Here is an 11949-nt window from a genome sequence, read left to right on the forward strand (position 1 = left end):
GTAGTTGCCAGGATTCAGATACAAGAATATGGAGAAGGAAACAACAACCCACTCCAGTACTCTTGCCTGGAGAATCCCATGGACAGAAGAGCCTGGCAGGCTATAGTTCAAAGAGTCACAGGGAGCTGGACACAAGTGAGTGTCAGCACACACACATACAGGTTACAAGAATGCTTATAGCAGCAAAATTCTGGAAGTAAACAGATACCCAAAGGAGAATGGATGAATAGGCATGGTACACCAATTAAAAAAGACACTTCAAGAGTGGGGAATTAGTGCTCGCTTCGGCAGCACATATACTAAAATTGGAATGATACAGAGAAGATTAGCATGGCCCCTGCGCAAGGATGACACGCAAATTTGTGAAGCGTTCCATATTTTTAAATAAAAGCCATATGATTATCTCAATAGATGCAAAGAAGGCCTTTGACAAAATTCAACATCCATTTATGATAAAAACTCTTCAGAAAGCAGGAATAGAAGGAACACACCTCAACATAATAAAAGCTATATATGACAAACCCACAGCAAACAGTATCCTCAATGGTGAAAAATTGAAAGCATTTCCCCTAAAGTCAGGAACAAGACAAGGGTGCCCACTTTCACCGCAACTATTCAACATAGTTATGGAAGTTTTGGCCACAGCAATCAGAGCAGAAAAAGAAATGAAAGGAATCCAAATTGGAAAAGAAGAAGTAAAACTCTCACTGTTTGCAGATGACATGATCCTCTACATAGAAAATCCTAAAGACTCCACCAGAAAATTACTAGAGCTAATCAATGAATATACGAAAGTTGCAGGATATAAAATCAACACTCAGAAATCCCTTGCATTCCTATTCACTAATAATGAGAAAGTAGAAAAAGAAATTAAGGAAACGATTCCATTCACCATTGCAATGAAAAGAATAAAATACTTAGGAATATACCTACCTAAAGAAACTAAAGACCTATATATCGAAAACTATAAAACGCTGATGAAAGAAATCAAAGAGGACACTAATAGATGGAGAAATATACCATGTTCATGGATTGGAAGAATCAATATAGTAAAAATGAGTATACTACCCAAAGCAATCTACAGATTCAATGCAATCCCTATCAAGCTACCAGCGGTATTTTTCACAGAACTAGAACAAATAATTTCAAGATTTGTATGGAAATACAAAAAAACCTTGAATAGCCAAAGCAATCTTGAGAAAGAAGAATGGAACTGGAGGAATCAACTTGCCTGACTTCAGGCTCTACTACAAAGCCACAGTCATCAAGACACTATGGTACTGGCACAAAGACAGAAATATAGATCGATGGAACAAAATAGAAAGCCCAGAGATAAATCCACACACCTATGGACACCTTACCTTTGACAAAGGAGGCAAGAATATACAATGGAGTAAAGACAATCTCTTTAACAAGTGGTGCTGGGAAAACTGGTCAACCACTTGTAAAAGAATGAAACTAGATCACTTTCTAACACCACACACAAAAATAAACTCAAAATGGATTAAAGATCTAAATGTAAGACCAGAAACTATAAAACTCCTAGAGGAGAACATAGGCAAAACACTCTCCGACATAAATCACAGCAGGCTCCTCTATGATCCACCTCCCAGAATACTGGAAATAAAAGCAAAAAGAAACAAATGGGATCTAATTAAAATTAAAAGCTTCTGCACAACAAAGGAAACTATAAGTAAGGTGAAAAGACAGCCTTCTGAATGGGAGAAAACAATAGCAAATGAAGCAATTGACAAACAACTAATCTCAAAAATACACAAGCAACTTATGCAGCTCAACTCCAGAAAAATAAACGACCCAATCAAAAAATGGGCCAAAGAACTAAATAGGCATTTCTCCAAAGAAGACATACGGATGGCTAACAAACACATGAAAAGATGCTCAACATCACTCATTATCAGAGAAATGCAAATCAAGACCACAATGAGGTACCATTTCACACCAGTCAGAATGGCTGCAATCCAAAAGTCTACAAGCAATAAATGCTGGAGAGGATGTGGAGAAAAGGGAACCCTCTTACACTGTTGGTGGGAATGCAAACTAGTACAGCCACTATGGAAAACAGTGTGGAGATTCCTTTAAAAATTGCAAATTGAGCTGCCTTATGACCCAGCAATCCCACTGCTGGGCATACACACCAAGGAAACCAGAATTGAAAGAGACACATATACCCCAATGTTCATCACAGCACTGTTTATAATAGCCAGGACATGGAAACAACCTAGATGTCCATCAGCAGATGAATGGATAAGAAAGCTGTGGTACATATACACAATGGAGTATTACTCAGCCATTAAAAAGAATACATTTGAATCAGTTCTAATGAGATGGATGAAACTGGAGCCAATTATACAGAATGAAGTAAGCCAGAAAGAAAAACACCAATACAGTATACTGACACATATATATGGTATTTAGAAAGGTGGTAATGATGACCCTGTATGCGAGACAGCAAAAGAGACACAGATGTATAGAATGGACTTTTGGACTCTGAGGGAGAGGGAGAGGGTGGGATGATTTGGGAGAATGGCATCGAAACATGTATACTATCATGTAAGAAACGAAGTGCCAGTCTATGTTCAATACAGGATACAGGATGCTTGGGGCTGATGCATGGGGATGATCCAGAGAGATGATATAGGGTGGGAGGTGGGAGGGGGATTCAGGATTGGAAGCTTGTATACACCTGTGGTGGATTCATGTCAATGTATGGCAAAACCAATACAGTATTGTAAAGTAAAATAAAGTAAAAATAAAATTTAAAAAAAATGAGTGGGGAATTATAAACCTGTTCCATTCATGAATACAGATGAAAATTTTTTTAATATTAGCAAATCTAATGTAAGAGTGTGTAAGAAGCAATCACAACATTACTCAGTTGAATTTAACTCATGTATGCCAACCTGGTTTAATAGTAGAAAATCTACAAATATAAATAATCATATTAACTAATTAAAATGAAAAAAAACATACCATGTCAATTGATACGTAAAAAATCTTTTTATGATAAACTCCATTCTCAGTCATGATAAATACAGCAAAATGAGAATAAAAGAGAGAAAATCCTTGGGACTTCCCTGGTGGTCCAGTGGTCATAACTCCACACTCCCAATGCAGGAGGCCTGGGTTTGATCCCCGGTCAGGGAACTAGATCCTACATGCTGCAACTACAGATCTCACATGCTGCAACCAAGACCCAGTGCACCCAAATAAATAATTTTTTAAAGAGAAAATCCTCAATCTAATAAAGACTACATGCTTTATAAAAATACCTAGACAGATCTCATCCAAAATGGGGAAACTCTGGAAATGTTCCTCTGAAATCAATAAAAAATATATAAGAAAATCCACTATCAATAATTTTATTCAATATGGTATTGGAGATTCCAGCCAATACAACAAAGAAAAAAGGACATTGAGGTACAAGGATTGGAACAGAAGAGAGAAAAATACCATTGTTTGAAAACAACAAACTCAAATGGATATACATACAAATTGTTAGAAATTATTATAGCTAGTTATAAATATAAGATTACCAGTCACTTGAATTTCTATATACCAGCAGCAAACAACTATAAAATATAAATTTTCTAAAATACTTTTCAGAAAAAATAAAGTCTCTAAGAGTAAATATACTGAAAAATCTTCAAAACCCCTTTAGAGAATATTATAAAGAAATCTGTTCTTCTCAAATTGATCTGCAAATTCATTGTGATTCCAATAAATATCTCAACAGAGTTTGCATGGAACATGATAAAATGCTTCTAAAATGTGTATGGAATGTTGAGGCCTGATAGAGGCCATGACTAAAATAGGCTGGAGCAAGCATCCCAGAAACAGCCGAGTCACTGCCTGGGCGGGATCAAAAGTTATTACCCCTGACGGGAGGACTCAGCCTGTCAGCAGGCTCCCAGTAGCCCGCTGTGCCAATCGGGACAAAGATAGATACGTCCTAAGTAGCCCGCTGTGCCAATCGGGACAAAGATAGATACGTCCTGAGAAAGCCCGCTGTGCCAATCGGGACAAAGATAGATATCTCCTAAGAAAGCCCGCGCGCGCGAAAATCTAGCCAATTGATAGATGCAAAGAAACCCTTGTAACCAATCCAACCTTGCCAATTCCCTGTCTTTGTCCTAAACTTATAAATACTACTGTAATATAGGGCTCGGGGCCCTGGCTTTATTCCACTGTGTTGGATACAGACAGGGTCCTGGCTCGAGCTAGCAATAAACTCCCTTTTTGCGTTTGCATTGCTGTGGATGTCTTGTTCTCTCAGTTCTGGGGATTGGGACCTTGGGCAAAACATGGAAGAGTAAAGGGCCAAGAATGGCCAGAACATCTCTGTAGCTGAAAGAAGAGAGGGGTGGTGCCTGGGGGAGAGAGAGAGAGAAGGGGGAAAACCAAGGATCCAGTGTCCATTCCAAGTCACCTGAGGAATTTCTCCTGTCAACTGACCAAGCTAGCAGACTTCTGGGTATAAACAGTGATAGTATTTCTCTTTATGTGGTGGAACCATTAAATAATAATTTTACTTTATGCTAAGAGTGAAGCTGAGGAAAGAAAGAAAGAAGTCAGAAAAAAACACCATTCTACCCACAGTTCAGAGGATGCAGACAAACCTCAAACAAGCCCAAACAACCTGCTTGTGCTTTCTGTTCTGCTGTTTTGGAGTTAAGATTTTCTGGCTGTCTATCTTTCAAAAGATTTGTGCAAGTGTGGGAGAGAGATAAAGGCTAAATCTTCAGTATTTATAACAGAAACAGCTTAGAATGTCATAAAAAAGAAACTAATTTAAATTTCACTCTTAAGCTCAAGTGTCCCATCTCAGAAACTATTTTTATTTCTTCATATTTCTTTACTGTCTTTAGATAGGCATGCAGTTTTTTGCAGAGTCATCATTTTAAAGACTTCATGATAGTTGTCTGCTAATGATTCCCCTAGCTTTAGACATTCCTGTTATTCCTGAATTTTCCACTTTTATAAATAATGCTATATAAATATTTTGTGCAGTTACATGCTCCATCATTTCAGAAAAGGTCAGAGAGATGAGAAGTATGCAGCATTTCTAGTAATCATCTTTTCTTTCTTCCATTCAGCAAGAGGCTCTAGCCATTTCTCAATCTCTATAGATATGATCTCTCTACTATTTATCTAATATTATTTGCATAATTAAGGACAACTCCAGTCTCTGGAATGAATCTTGGCCATTAAAGTGAAAGTGAAGCTGCTCAGTCATGTCCGACTTTTTGTGGCCCCATGGACTGTAGCCCACCAGGCTCCTCCATCCATGGATTTCTCCAGGCAAGAGTACTGGAGTGGGTTGCCATTTCCTTCTGCAGGTGATCTTTCTGACCCAGGGATCAAACCCGGGCCTCCTGCATTGTAGGCAGACACTTTACCGCTGAGCCACCAGGGAAGTCCAGTAGTCTGGAGATGAAACAAGCATTTATTGAGCATTGTTCATGTGATGAGTGGAATACTTAAGAGGGCCCTTCCCAGATGGAACTCTGAGTTACTTAAGGTAGAGAATATTTCCTAAACTTCTGTCTGTGATTATGTGCATTAAACTAATGATAGATTCCTTATCCCTGAAACTAAGTATGGGAGAAATAAGCCAAAGACTGATAAGCCACTCTATTGATGGAATGGCTTTGAGAGAGCAAGACCAAGATAAATATTCTTCTTCAATGGATAAGAGTAGGGAGAGTAGAGGGAGTTACAAAGGATCCCCCCAAATATCTGAGCCCTGGTCATCTGCTGGACTGATGATACATCTATCTTACTTAAAGTCACTCTTTGATCCAATTCTTTGTCTCTAGTTCTATTTAAGGGCCTCAAGGGAAGTTGTTCAGTTCAGTTCAGTTCAATCACTCAGTCGTGTCCGACTCTTTGCAACCCCATGAATCACAGCACTCCAGGCCTCCCTGTCCATCACCAACTCCCGGAGTTCACTCAGATTCACGTTCTTCGAGTCAGTGATGCCATCCAGCCATCTCATCCTCTTTCATCCCCTTCTCCTCCTGCCCTCAATCCCTCCCAGCATCAGAGTCTTTTCCAATGAGTCAACTCTTCGCATGAGGTGGCCAAAGTACTGGAGTTTCAGCTTTAGCATCATTCCTTCCAAAGAAATCCCAGGGCTGATCTCCTTCAGAATGGACTGGTTGGATCTCCTTGCAGTCCAAGGGACTCTCAAGAGTCTTCTCCAACACCACAGTTCAAAAGCACCAATTCTTTGGCGCTCAGCTTTCTTCACAGTCCAACTCTCACATCCATACATGACCACAGGAAAAACCATAGCCTTGACTAGATAGACCTTAGTCAGCAAAGTAATGTCTCTGCTTCTGAATATGCTATCTAGGTTGGTCATAACTTTTCTTCCAAGGAGTAAGCGTCTTTTCATTTCATGGCTGCAGTCACCATCTGCAGTGATTTTGGAGCCCCTAAAAATAAAGTCTGCCACTGTTCCCTTTGGTTCCCCATCTAATTGCCACGAAGTGGTGGGACTGGATGCCATGATCTTAGTTTTCTGAATGTTGAATTTTAAGCCAACTTTTTCACTCTCCTCTTTCACTTTCATCAAGGGGCTTTTAGTTCCTCTTCACTTTCTGCCATAAGGGTGGTGTCATCTGCATATCTGAGGTTATTGATATTTCTCCCGGCAATCTTGATTGCATCTTGTGTTTCTTCCAGTCCAGCGTTTCTCATGATGTACTCTGCATAGAAGTTAAATAAGCAGGGTGACAATATACAGCCTTGACGTACTCCTTTTTCTATTTGGAACCAGTCTGTTGTTCCATGTCCAGTTCTAACTGTTGCTTCCTGACCTGCATACAGATCTCTCAAGAGGAAGGTCAGGTGGTCTGGTGTTCCCATCTCTCTCAGAATTTTCCACAGTTTATTGTGATCCACACTGTCAAAGGCTTTGGCATAGTCAATAAAGCAGAAATAGAGCAATTTGATCTCTGGTTCCTCTGCCTTTTCTAAAATCAGCTTGAACATCAGGAAGTTCACATATTGCTGAAGCCTGGCTTGGAGAATTTTGAGCATTACTTTACTAGCATGTGAGATGAGTGCAATTGTGCAGTAGTTTGAGCATTCTTTTGCATTGTCTTTCTTTGGGATTGGAATGAAAACGGACCTTTTCCAGTTCTGTGGCCACTGCTGAGTTTTCCAAATTTGCTGGCATATTGAGTGCAGCACTTTCACAGCATCATCTTTCAGGATTTGAAATAGCTCAACTGGAATTCCATCACCTCCACTAGCTTTGTTCATAGTGATGCTTTCTAAGGCCCACATAACTTCACAATCCAAGATGTCTGGTTCTAGATGAGTGATCACACCATCATGACTATCTGGGTCATGAAGATCGTTTTTGTACAGTTCTTCCATGTATTCTTGCCACCTCTTCTTAATATCTCCTGCTTCTGTTAGGTCCATACCATTTCTGTCTTTTATCGAGTCCATCTTTGCATGAAATGTTCCCTTGGTATCTCTAATTTTCTTGAAGAGATATCTAGTCTTTCCCATTCTGTTCTTTTCCTCTATTTCTTTGCACTGATGGCTGAGGAAGGCTTTCTTATCTCTTCTTGCTATTCTTAGGAACTCTGCATTCAGATGCTTATATCTTTCCTTTTCTCCTTTGCTTTTCGCTTCTCTTCTTTTCACAGTTATTTGTAAGGCCTCCCCCGACAGCCATTTTGCTTTTTTGCATTTCTTTTCCATGGGGATGGTCTTGATCCCTGTCTCCTGTACAATGTCACAAACCTCATTCCACAGGTCATCAGGCACTCTATCTATCAGATCTAGGCCCTTAAATCTATTTCTCACATTAACTGTATAATCATAAGGGATTTGATTTAGGTCATACCTGACTGGTCTAGCGGTTTTCCCTACTTTCTTCAATTTAAGTCTGAATTTGGTAATAAGGAGTTCATGATGTGAGCCACAGTCAGCTCCTGGTCTTGTTTTTGTTGACTGTATAGAGCTTCTCCATCTTGGCTGCAAAGAATATAATCAATCTGATTTCGGTGTTGACCATCTGGTGATGTCCATGTGTAGAGTCTTCTCTTGTGTTGTTGGAAGAGGGTGTTTGCTATGACCAGTGCATTTTCTCGGCAAAACTCTATTAGTCTTTGCCCTGCTTCATTCCACATTCCAAGGCCAAATTTGCCTGTTACTCCAGGTGTTTCTTGACTTCCTACTTTTGCATTCCAGTCCCCTATAATGAAAAGGACATCTTTTTTAGGTGTTAGTTCTAAAAGGTCTTGTAGGTCTTTATAGAACCGTTCAACTTCAGCTTCTTCAGCGTTACTGGTTGGGGCATAGACTTGGATTACCATGATATTGAATGGTTTGCCTTGGAGATGAACAGAGATCATTCTATTGTTTTTGAGAGTGCATCCAAGTACTGCATTTTGGACTCTTTTGTTGACCCTGATGGCTACTCCATTTCTTCTGAGGGATTCCTGCCCGCAGTAGTAGATATAATGGTCATCTGAGTTAAATTCACCCATTCCAGTCCATTGTTGAGGCCCATGCAACTGAGCCAGGATCAAGGATAGCCATTAACATGTGCTGACCATAGTGGAAAGATGACTGCATTTGGCCCCATCAAGGTAAAGAGTAAATAAATAAGAACAGTGCATGTACCCAAAGCTCCAAGCCTTTATGGCTTTACTCTTAAATGTAAACAGATAACAAAGATAACCAGACATTTGAAGTAAGCTTGAAAAATAAAAGAGGATGATCAAGATAAAATGAGAAGAGGTTGTTTTTATTTGTTTGTTTGTTTGTTTTAAGGAACAATCAGAAGCCAATAATGAAGTCTTGGAAACTGAAAATATTTGCCAAATCTTTGATTTCAATGGAAGAGTAGAAGATAAATTCATGTGAATCTCTCAAGGGTAGAACAAAAATAAGAAATCATAAAATATGGAAGTTAATAGAAATGAGATTAATCTAGGAGGTACAACTTCTAATTTAAATAAATAAATAAATAAATAAATAAACCTCTTAAAAGAGAAAACCAGGGACTTCCCTGGCATTTCAGTGGTTAAGACTTTTACTATAAGGTCATGGGTTCCATCCCTGGCTGGGGAACTATGATCCTGCATGCCTTCTGGTGTGGCCAAAAAAAAAAAAAAAAGAGAGAGAGAGATAGGAAATCAAAGGTAAGAAATCATTGAAGAATAAAAATGAGAACTTTTCCTGGATGTTAAAGACTGTCCGTATAAAAGATGCACAATTTGAGAGTTTCAAGTTAAGTTTTATTTAGGGCAAAATGAGGACTGCAGCCCAGGAGGCAGCATCTTAGATAGCTCTGGGAGACTGCTCCAAAGCAGCAGTGGGGGAAGATCAATATATAAGGTTTCAGTGAAGGGAGTTCAAATACCATTAAGCACTCCTTTTACAAAAGGTTTTTTGTTAGTCATGAGGATCTGATGTCACCATAAAGGGATTTAGTGCTTCTCTAGATATGAGGAGATGCAAGGATTGAGATCATAAAATCTGTTCTTAAAAACATCCTAGATTCCACTAGATTGCCTGGAGCACAGAGTGCCTCTCTCACTCTACCCTGAACTCCCTCAGGGGCTGTTGAAGGTCAACAGCTATAGCAGCATGGGGTTCAGTCTCCATAGAGAGAGATGACAAATGCCTTTGTTGTCCAGTCGTTGGCGATGCTCTTGGTAAGTGCCAATTTGTATTTGAAGGACCACGTTTGCAGATTAAAAAATCTTACCAAATTTTAGAGGAGAGGGTGAGTAGGGGAAATAGATGCCCTCCAAATGATGTAAATCAGACTGGCTTCAGGTTTAGATTGCTGAACAGTACTGGAAATTAAAACTACATAGCAGTTCCCTCAAAGTCCTGAGGGGAAATTACTTTTAATCCATGATTTTACATCCAGCCAAACAAAATCAAGTGTGGGGTAAAATAGAAACATTTTCATACATGCAAGGAATTATGTCTCTCATGCCTCTCCTATTAGAAAATTATTTTAGAATATGCTTAAATGAAACAAGTGAATTGTTCGGCCTAGGCTTCCTGAAGGCAAAGCTTGAAGGGTTTATAGGTAAATTGGGAGTGCAATCCAAAGGGGCAGAAGTGAGTGACAGATAAAATGCAAAAAGGGAAACAGGAAAACCAAGGCAGGGTTGCATTATTTATTTTTTTAATCGAAGTATAGTTGATTTACAATGTTATCTTATTAATACTTTCTGGTGTACAGCAAAGCTTTCCAGATATATGTATATGTGTGTGTATATATATAAAATTCTTTCCCATTATGATTTATTACAGGATATTGAGTATTGTTCCCTGTACTATACAGTAGAGTCTTGCTGTTTATCTACTTTATATATAGTAGTTTGTGTCTGCTAATCCCAAATTTCTAATTTATGCTCCCCATCCCTTTGGTAACTGGTTTGTTTCCTATGTCTGTGAGTCTGTTTTATAAATAAATTCATTTGTGTCATATTTTAGATTCCACACATAAGTGGTATTGTGTGATATTTGCCTTTCTCTAACTTGCTTCACTTAGCATGACAGTCTCTAGGTCTATTCATGTTGCTACAAATGACAATATTCCATTCTTTTTTATGGTCCAGTAGTATTCCGAAGATCATGGCATCCGTCCCATCACTTCATGGGAAATAGATGGGGAAATAGTGGAAACAGTGTCAGACTTTATTTTTGGGGGCTCCAAAATCACTGCAGATGGTGATTGAAGCCATGAAATTAAAAGACGCTTACTCCTTGGAAGAAAAGTTATGACCAACCTAGATAGTATATTCAAAAGAAGAGACATTACTTTGCCAACAAAGGTCCGTCTAGTCAAGGCTATGGTTTTTCTTGTGGTCATGTATGGATATGAGAGTTGGACTGTGCAGAAGGCTGAGCGCTGAAGAATTGATGCTTCTGAACTGTGGTGTTGGAGAAGACTCTTGAGAGTCCCTTGGACTGCAAGGAGATCCAACCAGTCCATTCTGAAGGAGATCAGTCCTGGGTGTTCATTGGAAGGAATGATGCTAAAGCTGAAAGTCCAGTACTTTGGCCACCTCATGCGAAGAGTTGACTCATTGGAAAAGACTCTGATGCTGGGAGGGATTGGGGGCAGGAGGAGAAGGGGACGACAGAGGATGAGATGGCTGGATGGCATCACTGACTTGATGCACGTGAGTTTGAGTGAACTCCAGGAGTTGGTGATGGACAGGGAGGCTTGGCGTGCTGCGATTCATGGGGTCGCAAAGAGTCAGACATGACTGAGTGACTGAACTGAACTGAAGTGAGAATTCCATATTGTGTGTGTGTGTGTGTTCATCACTGAGGTGGCAACCATAAGTGCCTAGTTACTATATCCCATGTAGAGAAACCTGATGAAATACAAATAAATTGTAGAAAGAAGAGGGAAAGAGAAAGAGGAAGAAAGGAAAGAAAGAAAGAGACAATTATCTACTGAATCTTCTCTTCCATTGGTCAAAAATTCTTCCATGGAGCATAACCTTCCTTGCTCTTCTGGTTAGCACATTGAGTCAGCATGTGGGTTCACATAGCATGAAATCAAGCCACGTATTAGACAGGAATTCAGATCATGAGCTAGAGGTGAGGTGCTGTCAGCTTTCAACTACACAAAGTCAATCAGAGTCTACAGCAGAGGCTACAGAAAGAGATGAGAACTAGAATATTGGAAAGAGTACATAAAATTTCATTGAACACTTCCAATATAGCCCTATGGGTCTTCTCATATTTTCTGTTAACAGCAGTCCATCACAGGGTCTTTGCAGCTGGAGCTACATTTCCTGCTGCTGTAGTTGGTCCCTGAGCCATAATTGATAACCATTACCTCCTTTTAATATCTAATAATACAGTGTTATAATATTGTTTTATATAATCTGATGATAGCTTTTACATATGTTAAAGAAGGGAATTATA

The 11949-nt window shown here is 39.3% G+C and overlaps 1 non-coding gene across 1 annotated transcript; it reads left to right on the forward strand.

The window, feature by feature from the left end:
- The first annotated feature begins 275 nt into the window (after window positions 1-275).
- LOC120877147 lies at window positions 276-382 on the forward strand. Its single transcript, XR_005724273.1, has one exon. It is a non-coding gene; the product is annotated as a U6 spliceosomal RNA (small nuclear RNA).
- The last annotated feature ends 11567 nt before the right edge of the window (window positions 383-11949 follow it).

Source organism: Oryx dammah, unplaced genomic scaffold (genome assembly GCF_014754425.2).
Source record: "Oryx dammah isolate SB20612 unplaced genomic scaffold, SCBI_Odam_1.1 HiC_scaffold_17, whole genome shotgun sequence".
NCBI classification, from domain to species: Eukaryota; Metazoa; Chordata; class Mammalia; order Artiodactyla; family Bovidae; genus Oryx; species Oryx dammah.